Below are 10,762 nucleotides of genomic sequence, written 5' to 3' on the forward strand. Positions count from 1 at the left end.
ATTTCCCACAAAACCAAGCTGAGAACAGGTTCGGAATCCAATGGAGCCAAATGGCTAATAGCAAAATGTAGGATCACAGAGGGTTACAAACCAATCAAAAGGATCTCTTGGCTACTTTCTTTCACATTTTCTTATGTGGGTTGGTTTTTTCTTTGTTTTACTTTTTATTTCCCTGAAAAAGTTCCTTGGAAAAAGTCCAGTCTTTTCATAGGCTGCTATGGTGAAAGAGCTCTACCCACTCCCGTGGCAACAATAACACCACAGCCAACTTGGCACATTCTCTCCTGCCTGTCCTGCCCTTCTCTGAAGAGGGACTTTGGGGGAGGGAAGGAGAGTTGGGACAGAGAAGGACAATAGTAAGAAAATGCCTCCCAGGGACGGGGAGCTTTTATTTCCCTTGAGACTTACAACACATTAAATGCTATTCCTCCCAACCTCATATAGGAAAATAATTCTCCTGGATGCTAGAAGCATCCAGGACCCATCTCTGTATCTGTGGCCTCTGGGCAGACTCGATTTCATAGAATAACCACCCAAAGAGCAGAGTGACACTGAGACAGCTCTCTGCCCCTACCCTGTCCACAGTCCTGGTTGCTTTTCATCACCTCTTCTACCCATCCCTGTCCAGCCCCCAACACTCCTCTCCCAATCAGATTATCCCAACAGATTTAGGGGATAAAGACTTGCAACTCCATCCTGCCCCTTACTCCACATTTTATCCCCCATCGTTTCTTTCTCCATATTTGCCCACGTGGAGGGGAAAGGCAGCAGCTGGTGTGATTTGTCCCCCAGAAATGCTCTTCGTTGTTAGAAAACTAGTACAAGCCACTGTCTCTGAATCACTTCAACTCCTCATTAAGCCAAGGAGCCATTATATTTAGCAAGTAGAGGCACCCACTGCAAATTTTGCTCAGTGAGTATTATGGTCGGAGCACAGGCTCTAAATTCTTGATTGAGGAGGTTAAGTATCCCTTGAGAAGGAGCATAATCACTATGATGAAAAGCAGTACAGAGAGGCAGAGGCTCTGTTACCATTAAAGTGTATCTGTCTTTCCATCTGTGTGTATGGGATTATCATGGCTCAGGCTCTCCCCAGCCCTGTCTCCCATGTTCCCTTCCCCCCGCCCTCTCTCCTCACTCCTCATTTCACTGTAAGACACATGACAGATGACAGGCAAAGAGGCTGAAGAAGGTTGGGAAGTCAAGTCTCGCAGACAGGCCAGCAGCAGGACACAGCCTGGGAGGGACAGGGAAGGGAGCAGATTTGTGTGTCTGCCTGCGCTCTGCCCACAGAGTGCTTCTCCCTTCAGAATAAGTCCTCTCCGTCTACCTGACAACCCCCCTCAGCTCCTCAAAACATCCTCATGACCATCAGAGCCCACCACTACTTCCTGTGGCGGGAGGGAAGACCTCAGCTAAGATACTGTGAGATGGGGATAATTAGCTCCTGGCCAGCCAACCAGCCCCCTTCTTGCTGGGCATTCCCCACACTTGGAAAAGCGTAAGGTCGCTGCTCAGGGAAAGCCTTCACCTTCCCGCACGGAAAGCCCAGTTTCCTTTATGAACAGACTTCCCACACATTGAGAGGGGTTAGCTGAAGTGAGTACTGTTGAGGATGAAGGTCCTTTTCTGAAGCCCCAGGAAACCCTGGGTCCATTCTAAACATCTTTGGTGTTGTGTTAGCACCTCAGGAAAGCAAAAGAGACACCTCCTTAGATGACCTGATGGCACTGCATTTCTCTCTAGATTCTCTGGCACATTTGTTTGCCTCTCTCACCTCTGTTGATGTCCTCTTCTCCATCTCTGACTCATTCATGACCCTCTCTGGCCTATTTGGTTTCCCTCTGAGGGCGGGGAGAGTACCTTCCCCCACCAGCAGCAGCCGGCTTCTGGGCCCTATTTACTAGCTGTGTCCTTCTTGCCCAGGGTCTGCTTCCAGCCCAGCCTCCTGCCTGAGTCCCAACCCAGTTCATCAGAAGCATTTCTACTCACTGACAGTGAGAAAACCACCCAAAGAGTGTCAGAAACTAGTTCAGTCGCCACCATCACTCCATGCCTGGGCCAACAGCCCTCTCATGCTGGGTGCTGGATCACTGCCTTAGTGCCCCCCTGCGATGCCACTCTCTCATCACATCCCAGCAAGACAAACCCTGCTGCTCCAAAGCAGCTCATTCTGCCCCTTATCCCACTGCTTGTTTCCACCCTTCAACCACGGAGGTGAAAAATGATAGCAGCTTCCCGAAGCTGACTTCTGAGATTTGGCTCTTACGAGCAACCCACCGCCTAGCTCATTTGCCCAGATTTGAACCCCATTATAAGATTATCAGGAGTTGCCTGTAAGCCTCAGCAAGATTCTGATGGGTTTATATAAAATGGGTGTAAGTTAGTATGATTTTGTATGTAATGCTTTCTGGAATCTGGGAAGACTCTGAGAAACTCTATAAATCTCCTTTGAAAATTAGCGGAACCATATCCAGGGGAAGTAGAGTTAGAAAAGGCTGTAAAGGCTTGGCAGCTAAGTTAGCTCTTTTCAGGACCACCTCCCTCAGCTTTCTCAGTCCAGGCTCAGGGTCTGTTGCCACTGGTCTCCATTTTGCCTTGGCCATTCTCATCCTTATCTTTGTCTTCTTCTCCATAGTTTCTCCTATCGCCTCCTAGGTCCCTCTGGCCTACCTTATTCCCCGTGACCCTTTTTTCTCCCCCAAACACTAGGGACTAGACAGAGCTCGTTGCTTGGGTAGCTAGCTAGTCCATGTGGCTTTGGCTTCAGCTGTGGGTCAACTGGTTCCCCACGCTTCAGCACTCTAAGAGTAATTTGGGGACTCACAAGCCTTCTTCATTCTTCTTTCAGCATACCTTTGCTTAACTACCTCAGCGCTGCCCGCTCTGCATCCCCTAGCCTCGGCCTCTGATTCAGTGACAGGGGAATGCAGAGACTTGTGAGGATGGTAAAGTCCACAGGAAATGGGAGTATGATGTGGGGAGTTTCCTTTTCTCTGTTCAGAACCTTTAGGAACTACACTATGCACTCTCCAGAGTATTCAAGAGCCTCCATTGATATTATACTCTTCCTGTCAAACAGAAAATGGTTTTCTTGTCTCAGGACTTCTTGGGGGGAGGCTTCCCCTCACAGCTCTCAGAGACCAGTGGTCCCTGAGAAAGTTCACAACTTGTGCCAATGATTGATGGAAATTTCCAAAGGAAGTCTTGAACCTTAGCACCATTCCCTTTCCCCCAGGAGAGAGGACTAAGTGGGCTGCTCCCCCCAGCCCCAGCCCAGCAACCACGACAGCTGTAAAGCAGAAGACCACACAGCTGGCCCAGTGCCGGCCCACACCACTTCCCATTCTCCTCCCCACCTGAACCTCCCTTTCTCACACCTCACGTCTATCTGGCCTTATTTAAGATTGATTTGGGAATCCCAGGACAACCTCTCCTCACTCCTACATCCCATCCTTTGAGCTCCCAACTCTGCGCCCAACCACCAACAACACCCTTACTCTTTAGTTCAACCCCCCCTTCTCATCCCTCAATGGAGGGTTAGCCTCTGTGATTCTCAAAAGCAGTTGGAATGGCCTGTCTTCCTGGATCCCTTTTACTTCACTCGGTTCCTATTCCATGTGAGCTACTAGACTCAACAGCCCGTGGCTCACCCCTGAAGAGGAGCAATGATAATAGCTAGCACTTACTGAGTGACAACCATATAGCAAGCACACATTTGCTCAGCTTTTCCAGGCCACCAGCTTTAAGGCCCTACAACAGACTCTTTCCTTCGTCATCCTTCCCATCTCTTTTAACGCCCTGTCTCATCTCTCTCCACCTCCCACTCCCTCTTCTAAAAAGCTATAGAGTGATCTACCACCATTTTTCCATCTGTGGTTGTAACCTTAAAGGTTGGGCCCCTCCATCCCTGTGCTCCAACCAAGCCCACATACTCTAAGGAATCATTCCACAGAGTCCAGACCTCCCTTTTACCATCCCAGCCAGCTCTTACTTAGAGGCCTTTGCAGAGAGACCATTTCCATGTGCAAGAAGGGTACAATCACTGCCTCATCTGCCTGCCAGCCTGGTCCCCACGCCCTGGGCATTTACAGAGTCCCCAGCAGTAACCCCACCATTTCACCCAGGTCCCAGAACCTATCCAGGCCTCAGGTATAGCCTCAGCTTTTCACACAGTCTACAAAAGCTGCAAAAAAAAAGTCTTGAACTCTGGCCTCCTGAGGGAGTCCCCACCCCCGTCCACCTTTCCTCTCTCTGGCCCACTCACTTTCCCACCAACTTCTTAATAAACCAAGCCCCCCGTTATTAAAGTGACTCATTCAGCATGACAAAACCATATTCGTTTGGAGGATTCATTTTGTCCTTTTAGACCTCCAAATGTGTTCCTCCTTTTGAGAGAGAAAACTGCCTTCCACTCTTTACTAAAACTACACTGGATTTTGAGCATGAAAAATGGCTGAACGAATATTGCCGCAACCGTTATCTTACGTTCTCGCGATAAGAGAACTGGCGGGTAACGGCCACTGCCCTTTCCAGACTCATCATCCATTGCGTTACTGACCTGCCAATCACCTCTCCTGGGCCAATGAGCGGCACGGCCTCACAGGAAACAGGTTGGAGGGCAGGCGAATGGTTTCCCTGGCTTTTGGAACCTGCCCACTGTCTTACTCCTTATGTGTGCTGCCCTCGTTGCTGGGACTGTGCAACATGGGCACGTGGGCAGTGGGGAGGGGACAGTCAAGTTTGCCTAGACCCATGCCAAGGTTAGGCCCTTGGAGGAAGAAAAGAAAAAAGCTTAACACCAGTGTTGGGCTTTAGAAATAGGAATAATAATAGAGAAGCTGTGTTGGCTGGATTCTTCCCCACCCCAGCAACTCCCTTGTGTGATCCTGGGCCTCAGCTGCTTTTTCATAGAGTTGGCTCATCCACCATGATCTCTCAAACCCCTTTTCTTTTTGATATTTTGGAAGACACCTTGCCTCCAGAGAGAGGGAACTCTTCTTATCCACAATCCAGGTCATTGGACCTCAGGGAAGGCAGTGGGCCAGAGGCGAAGAGACACTTTGACCATCCAGAGCCGCAGGAGTGCTCAAATGAAGGAGGGGTGCCTGCTCTGCTGGGGAGAACTTGGGCCCTGGCACTGCAGGTGGGGGTGGGGGGATGAGGTCCTTGGAAGTTGCTTACCAGAAGATCCTCTGAGTGCAGACTCGAAAGGAGGCCTTTTAGTCCAGTGTCTGCTCAAGCAGGGTTGGTGGTGAATCCAATGGAGTTCAAAGATCCTCCTTTACCCCTGCGTGTGGGTTGTTTTGTTTCTTTCCTGCAGTTTCCTGTACGAGGTCCTTTCAAAAAGTTCCCACAGGCCAAATTGAACAAGCGTCTCTACCCACAAATAGAGCGAGCTCTTGTATTTGCTGTCTTGTTTTCTCAACCGACACCACCTCCGGAAGCTGAGAGTGACTGTTGGGCTTTTCCAGTGGATGCTGGAACGCCATTTCCCCCAGCTGTGGGGGCGGAGGAGGCAGAATAATTGTTTGGCTGCAAGAAGTGAGTGTGGCAAGGACAGCTGAACCCCTCCTCCAACCAGCCTCTTCTCTCCTCTTCTCTTCATATTCTTCTCTCCAGCCCTCCCTCCTCCCACCTGCTGACTCTAGCCCACTCCGGCTTCCACTTTTCACTCCCTCCCTGAGAAACTCAGGAGGGCCCAAGACATGTTCATGAAGGGCTCTTCATTGACATGGGCTCTCCATTGTCTGCTCCACTGAGAAGCAGTCAGCTTCCAAAAAGTTTGAGAAATTGCTTTTCAGCAAGAAGGCAACCCAGTGAGTTTAGGGAGATGGTCTGTAGTGAGTACAGTTGACAAAGCCGTATTTCTGACCCATGAGACAGGACTACTGGACATTGGCCCTTGTGAATTAGGACCTGGCAGCTGTGAAGGTGTAATAAGTTTGTCTAGACCCAAAGTAGCTCTTACTGCTTAAGCTTTTACCATAAAGATGTCTACTTTCAAACCATCAGCCTCCCCACAAAGGGTGTCTCGTCTTCCCTCTGTCTCATTTTTCTCACTTTCATTCTGTTGTCCTTACTGTCTCTTCTTTTGTGTCTTTTCTTTCTGGTTTAATCTTTTTCTCCCTTTTGTCTTCTGAGGCCACACAGGAACCTGGAGAAGATGTGGGGATGGTGGTAAGACGAAGGAGGAGCCTTAACCTGAGCATCTACCACAGGAGGCAGCCCAACTCTCCCTGCCCTAGTGGGAGTGAACATTGCCTCTGACCCAGCTACTCAGATGCTCTCTCAGACACCATCTTGCTACCAGGTTTGTTCTCCAGGCCTACCACAGATAAGTACCCCACACCCTAACCCAACATCCCCAAGAATTAGAGCCCTGGATCCCTGCATCCCATGGCCACTTGCATGGCAGGCCCATACAGAAACAAAACACAATCACCTTAGACTTTGGCATACTTAGGCCAGACCCTGACTCCATCAATCTCACTCTCCTGCCAACTAATCACTCAATAAAAATATTGTTTAATAATGTGCCTATGTTGGGGACGCCTGGGTGGCTCAGTGGATTAAAGCCTCTGCCTTTGGCTCAGGCTGTGATCCTAGTGTTCTGGGATCAAGCCCCACATCGGGCGCTCTGCTCTGCGGTGAGCCTGCTTCCCACCCACCCCCCAACTCTCTGCCTGCTTCTCTGCCTACTTGTGACCTCTGTCTGTCAAATAAATAAATAAAATCTTAAAAAAAAATAATATGCCTATGTCGAAAACACCATCTCGATATCTACTGTTTCAAAATAGAACATTAAATTGCATTCTCCTTTCTCCTCCTCTCCCCATTGTATCTGTCCTGGGACCAAAATGATAGGGAGAGGCAGAGGGGCAAGGGAAAGTTAAGGACAGTGTGACCAGGTCCATTTCTCAGTAGAGAGCAACCATGAACTCTGCTCCACGCTCACGAGCAAAGGCCCCTACTCCCCCCAACAGAAGATGGTTTTGCTGAGCACAGGACACAGCACTCAAGGAAGGGGACACTTCTCTTGCTCTGTAGGACATCCTGTAACAAAGATTTACAGGTAAAAAGGATCTTTGTGTTACATGTAATAATAAAAGCCCTAACATAGTTACATTTGAGTCGGTCCTTGTAGTCAGCTGTTAAAAATACATTTGAAGACACTTTTTTCATTACAAGAGGAAAAGGGGTGTTCCAAAACTGTAAGTGCAATATGTTCATAACCTTGTAAGGCATCTGTGTGCATAGAACTGACCAGAAAGATAAATATCAAACATTCCCGAAGAGTTGAAATTACGGCTTTTATTCATTTCTGATTTTCAACCATGAACATGTATTATAATCAGGGGAGAAAAAAATGGCAAAAAGAGTTGGTTTTTCCTGGTCATAAAGGTAGAAGGTATTGGAGCTGGCACATTCAGGGAGATATTAGAGCTGGATGGTCCCTGTATGATACCTTGGGCCAGTGAAGGTAGAAGGCTTTCATAGGAGCCAGGATCCTGGAATCCTGCAAGTTGTCAGGAATACACAGATGGATCTGATCTGGTGGAGGACAAGACAGGTGTCCCACCTTATCTACAGTCACTCTTCCTTTCTCTTACACCTTCTCCTGCTGGAGTGACAAGCACTCCATACTTAAGGGCAAAAGACGTGGGTTCAGATCCCAACCCCAGCACCACCTAGCCAGGCAACTGGGCAAGTGATTCAATCTTACGGAACCTTGGCCCACTGATGAAGCAAAGCAAAAGTCACTTTGCATCTCAGAACCTTTGCCACTGCTTTTCCCTGCTTCTGGAATGCCACATCCCCAGATCTTCATGTCCATTCCATTCCTGGCATTTGGGTCTCCACAAAAATAGTGTCTCTTCAAAGAGTTCCTCCAGTCACTTTCCATAACATTTTTTCTATTTTCTTTTCCCTGAGCGCCTAATGAAACTTACATATGGTCCTTATTGCTTGTCTTCTCCTAGAAATGAAATACCTTGAGACAGGAATCTTGTCGAGCACCACTGTATTCCCAGGGCCTAAAACATTGCCTGTCGTTACGTGAGTCAAGCACTGAGTGATACATCTTCACGGTGTTTTCTTATTTATTCTTCTTAAGAACCTCATGTCATTTACATAGGAGGGGAAGGTGACAAACAGAGAGGTGAAGTACAATGAGTAAGTGGCAGAGCCAGAATTAGAACTAATTCCAGAATACTTTCCACTTCACTACCCTTCCCACCTCGGCAGCCAGCACGGGGCCTGTTTTGGAGAGACAGGGTTGGCACAGTTCAAGGGCAGGGAACATCAAGAGCCAAGACTCTGAGTCCAGAAAGTTTAAAATAGGGAAAAGACAGAATTGGGTATGGTCATGGGAAATAGTGGAAGTAAGTGGTAGAAAGAGCAAGAGGGGCTTGGCTGCAATTCAGGAGCTTGAGACTGTTTTATGAGTAGCTGAGCAATAGACAGTCTCTCTCATTCATTCCATAAAAAGAAATTGAACACCTTCTCTGGGCTTTCAGAGATTCAGACCCTCCCTAGAATGGGCAGTCCCCGTTCTTTATTGAATACCTACTGTGCACTCCGCGTGGCTCAGAACCCATCCAAGCTGGGAGATTCTTGTCCCTTCTTCTCGGAGCCCGGGGTACCGCCTCAAGCCCACTGGGTGTCTGGTTAGCAGGGGTTACCTGCCCTGAGCAGAGACAGATGGGAGATTTCAGTCATCATTAAGGTTTATTGACCAGCACGGCTGGAATTTCCCAGAGAGAGGAATTAATCTTGCTACCGACTGAGAGCAGACATCCTGCTGGGAGTAGTTACATAAATTCTGTTGCTCAAATTAATTAGGATTGTGATTCATTTGTTTAATGAGGAAGAATCCGGTGGTGGTGAGAGGCAAGCCGGCGAAGCCCTTCAGGACCCAGCCCATCCCAGGTAACCCTCCCCATCCAGGGAGGACTGGACTGGTTGGAACAGGGATCTGACGTGGGTGGAAGGTTGTGGCCAGTCTGTAAGAAGAAGAAACTGAGGCAGAGAGAGACAGCCAGTCAGAACACAGTGTGGTTGGGGCCTCCCAAAGTTCATGCCTCTCCAGCTCCTGGGTGTGGAAGGGTCTCTCCAGTCTTCCATCCCTCTCTTTTGCCCAAGCTGTGAGGAAAAAATGCTAACAGCTAAAATCACCTCAGCAGCCCTCCCAGGATCCATCCAGCCATTCTCTCCCATCGCCCTAAATGTCAGATTATATTATTCACAGGAGGAAGGATTCTTTCAGTAAAGCACAGACCTATTGCCTGAAGCGTGTAGAAGTATCTTTCCAATACTCCCACCTCTACTTAGAAAGAGACTCCTCCCTTCTACCCGAAACCTCCCTGCTGCCTGTTAAAGGTGAACCCCAAGCCCCACAGGCATCCCTCACTCTGGCTGTGAGGCCACTTCTGGCCTGGGCTCTCCCTGGCCTAAGACCTTGGTCTCGGCTATAATAATGTGGTGAGAAGCTGGTGGCCGGACCAGGGGACAGCATTGGGGGTGGGGAGAAGCAGGACCTCAGTCCAGCTACAAGGGAGAACGCTCTGTCTAGAGCTGTCTCAGTACACCTCACAAAAAGAATGGGTAGCCACAGAGGAGCACTGATCTGGGGACCCAAAGTCCAAAACCGGCGACCCAAGACAAGTCTTGTGAACTCTCTCGTCTCCGTTCCCTCATCCTTGCAAGGCACCTACCCTTTGCTCTGGAAGAACAGCTTCCATTCTTGTGCCCTATGGACTGTCCCCTCTTCAGCAGCCACCGAGATATTTTTAAAATGTAAGTCAGGGGGTGCCTGGGTGGCTCAGTGGGTTAAGGCCTTTGCCTTTGGCTCAGGTCCTGATCTCAGGGTCCTGGGATCGAGCTCTCTGCTCGGCGGGAAGCCTGCTTTCCCCTCTCTCTCTGTCTGCCTCTCTGCCTACTTGTGATCTCTGTCTGTCAAATAAATAAAATCTTAAAAAAATAAATAAATAAAATAAAATGTAAGTCATATCTTGTCATTTCCTAGGTTTTAAAACACTCCAAAGGCTTTCCAACACATTCAGAATTAAAAAAAAAAAAAAATAGTCCGATAGCTAAGGAGGCCCATGTGATCTAGCCCCTGCCTTCCTTGAGCTCATCACCTGCAGCACCCCTTTCTTGCTCCATAAGGCCCTCACACTGGCTGGCACTTTTCCCTGGAATATTCTTCCCCAGCTCTTTGCATGGGTGGAAACTTACCATGTCTTGCCCTACTTTCATGTCACCTTAGAAAGACCTTCCCTGACTACCCCATCTACAGTATGTAGTCCAGGCTCCAAGCATCATCCTGCCTTATTTTTCATCAGAATACATTTTACTATTGCCCTTTTCACTGGCTGGTTCTCTCTCTCTCTTGCCCCACTCGAATTGGAGACCTATAGACCAGGGACCTTCCCCACTGCATTGTTCAGGGTCCAGTTGGGAAACCAAGGATCATGCTATTTACCTCAACAGCGATAATTCAGTGAAAGGAATCAGTTTAAGACAAATTAGAAGGAAAGAAAAAATTAAAAGATAGCACCGAAGTAACCAGAAGTAACAGCCACAGGGAACAGTAGGATTATGGGACTCTAGAAACGTGGAGGCGGAGGAACCTGCAGAGGGGGACAGGGCCCTCCAGCAGGGCATCCTCCTGCTGCTCCTCACCTCTGCGATAGGGTCCTGGTAGGACCTGGTAGGGTCCAAAGCAGCTGAAGGCCAGAACCAGCTGCTGCTACCAGGA

This window comes from Mustela nivalis, assembly GCF_964662115.1.
Source record: "Mustela nivalis genome assembly, chromosome: 9".
Lineage (NCBI taxonomy): Eukaryota > Metazoa > Chordata > Mammalia > Carnivora > Mustelidae > Mustela > Mustela nivalis.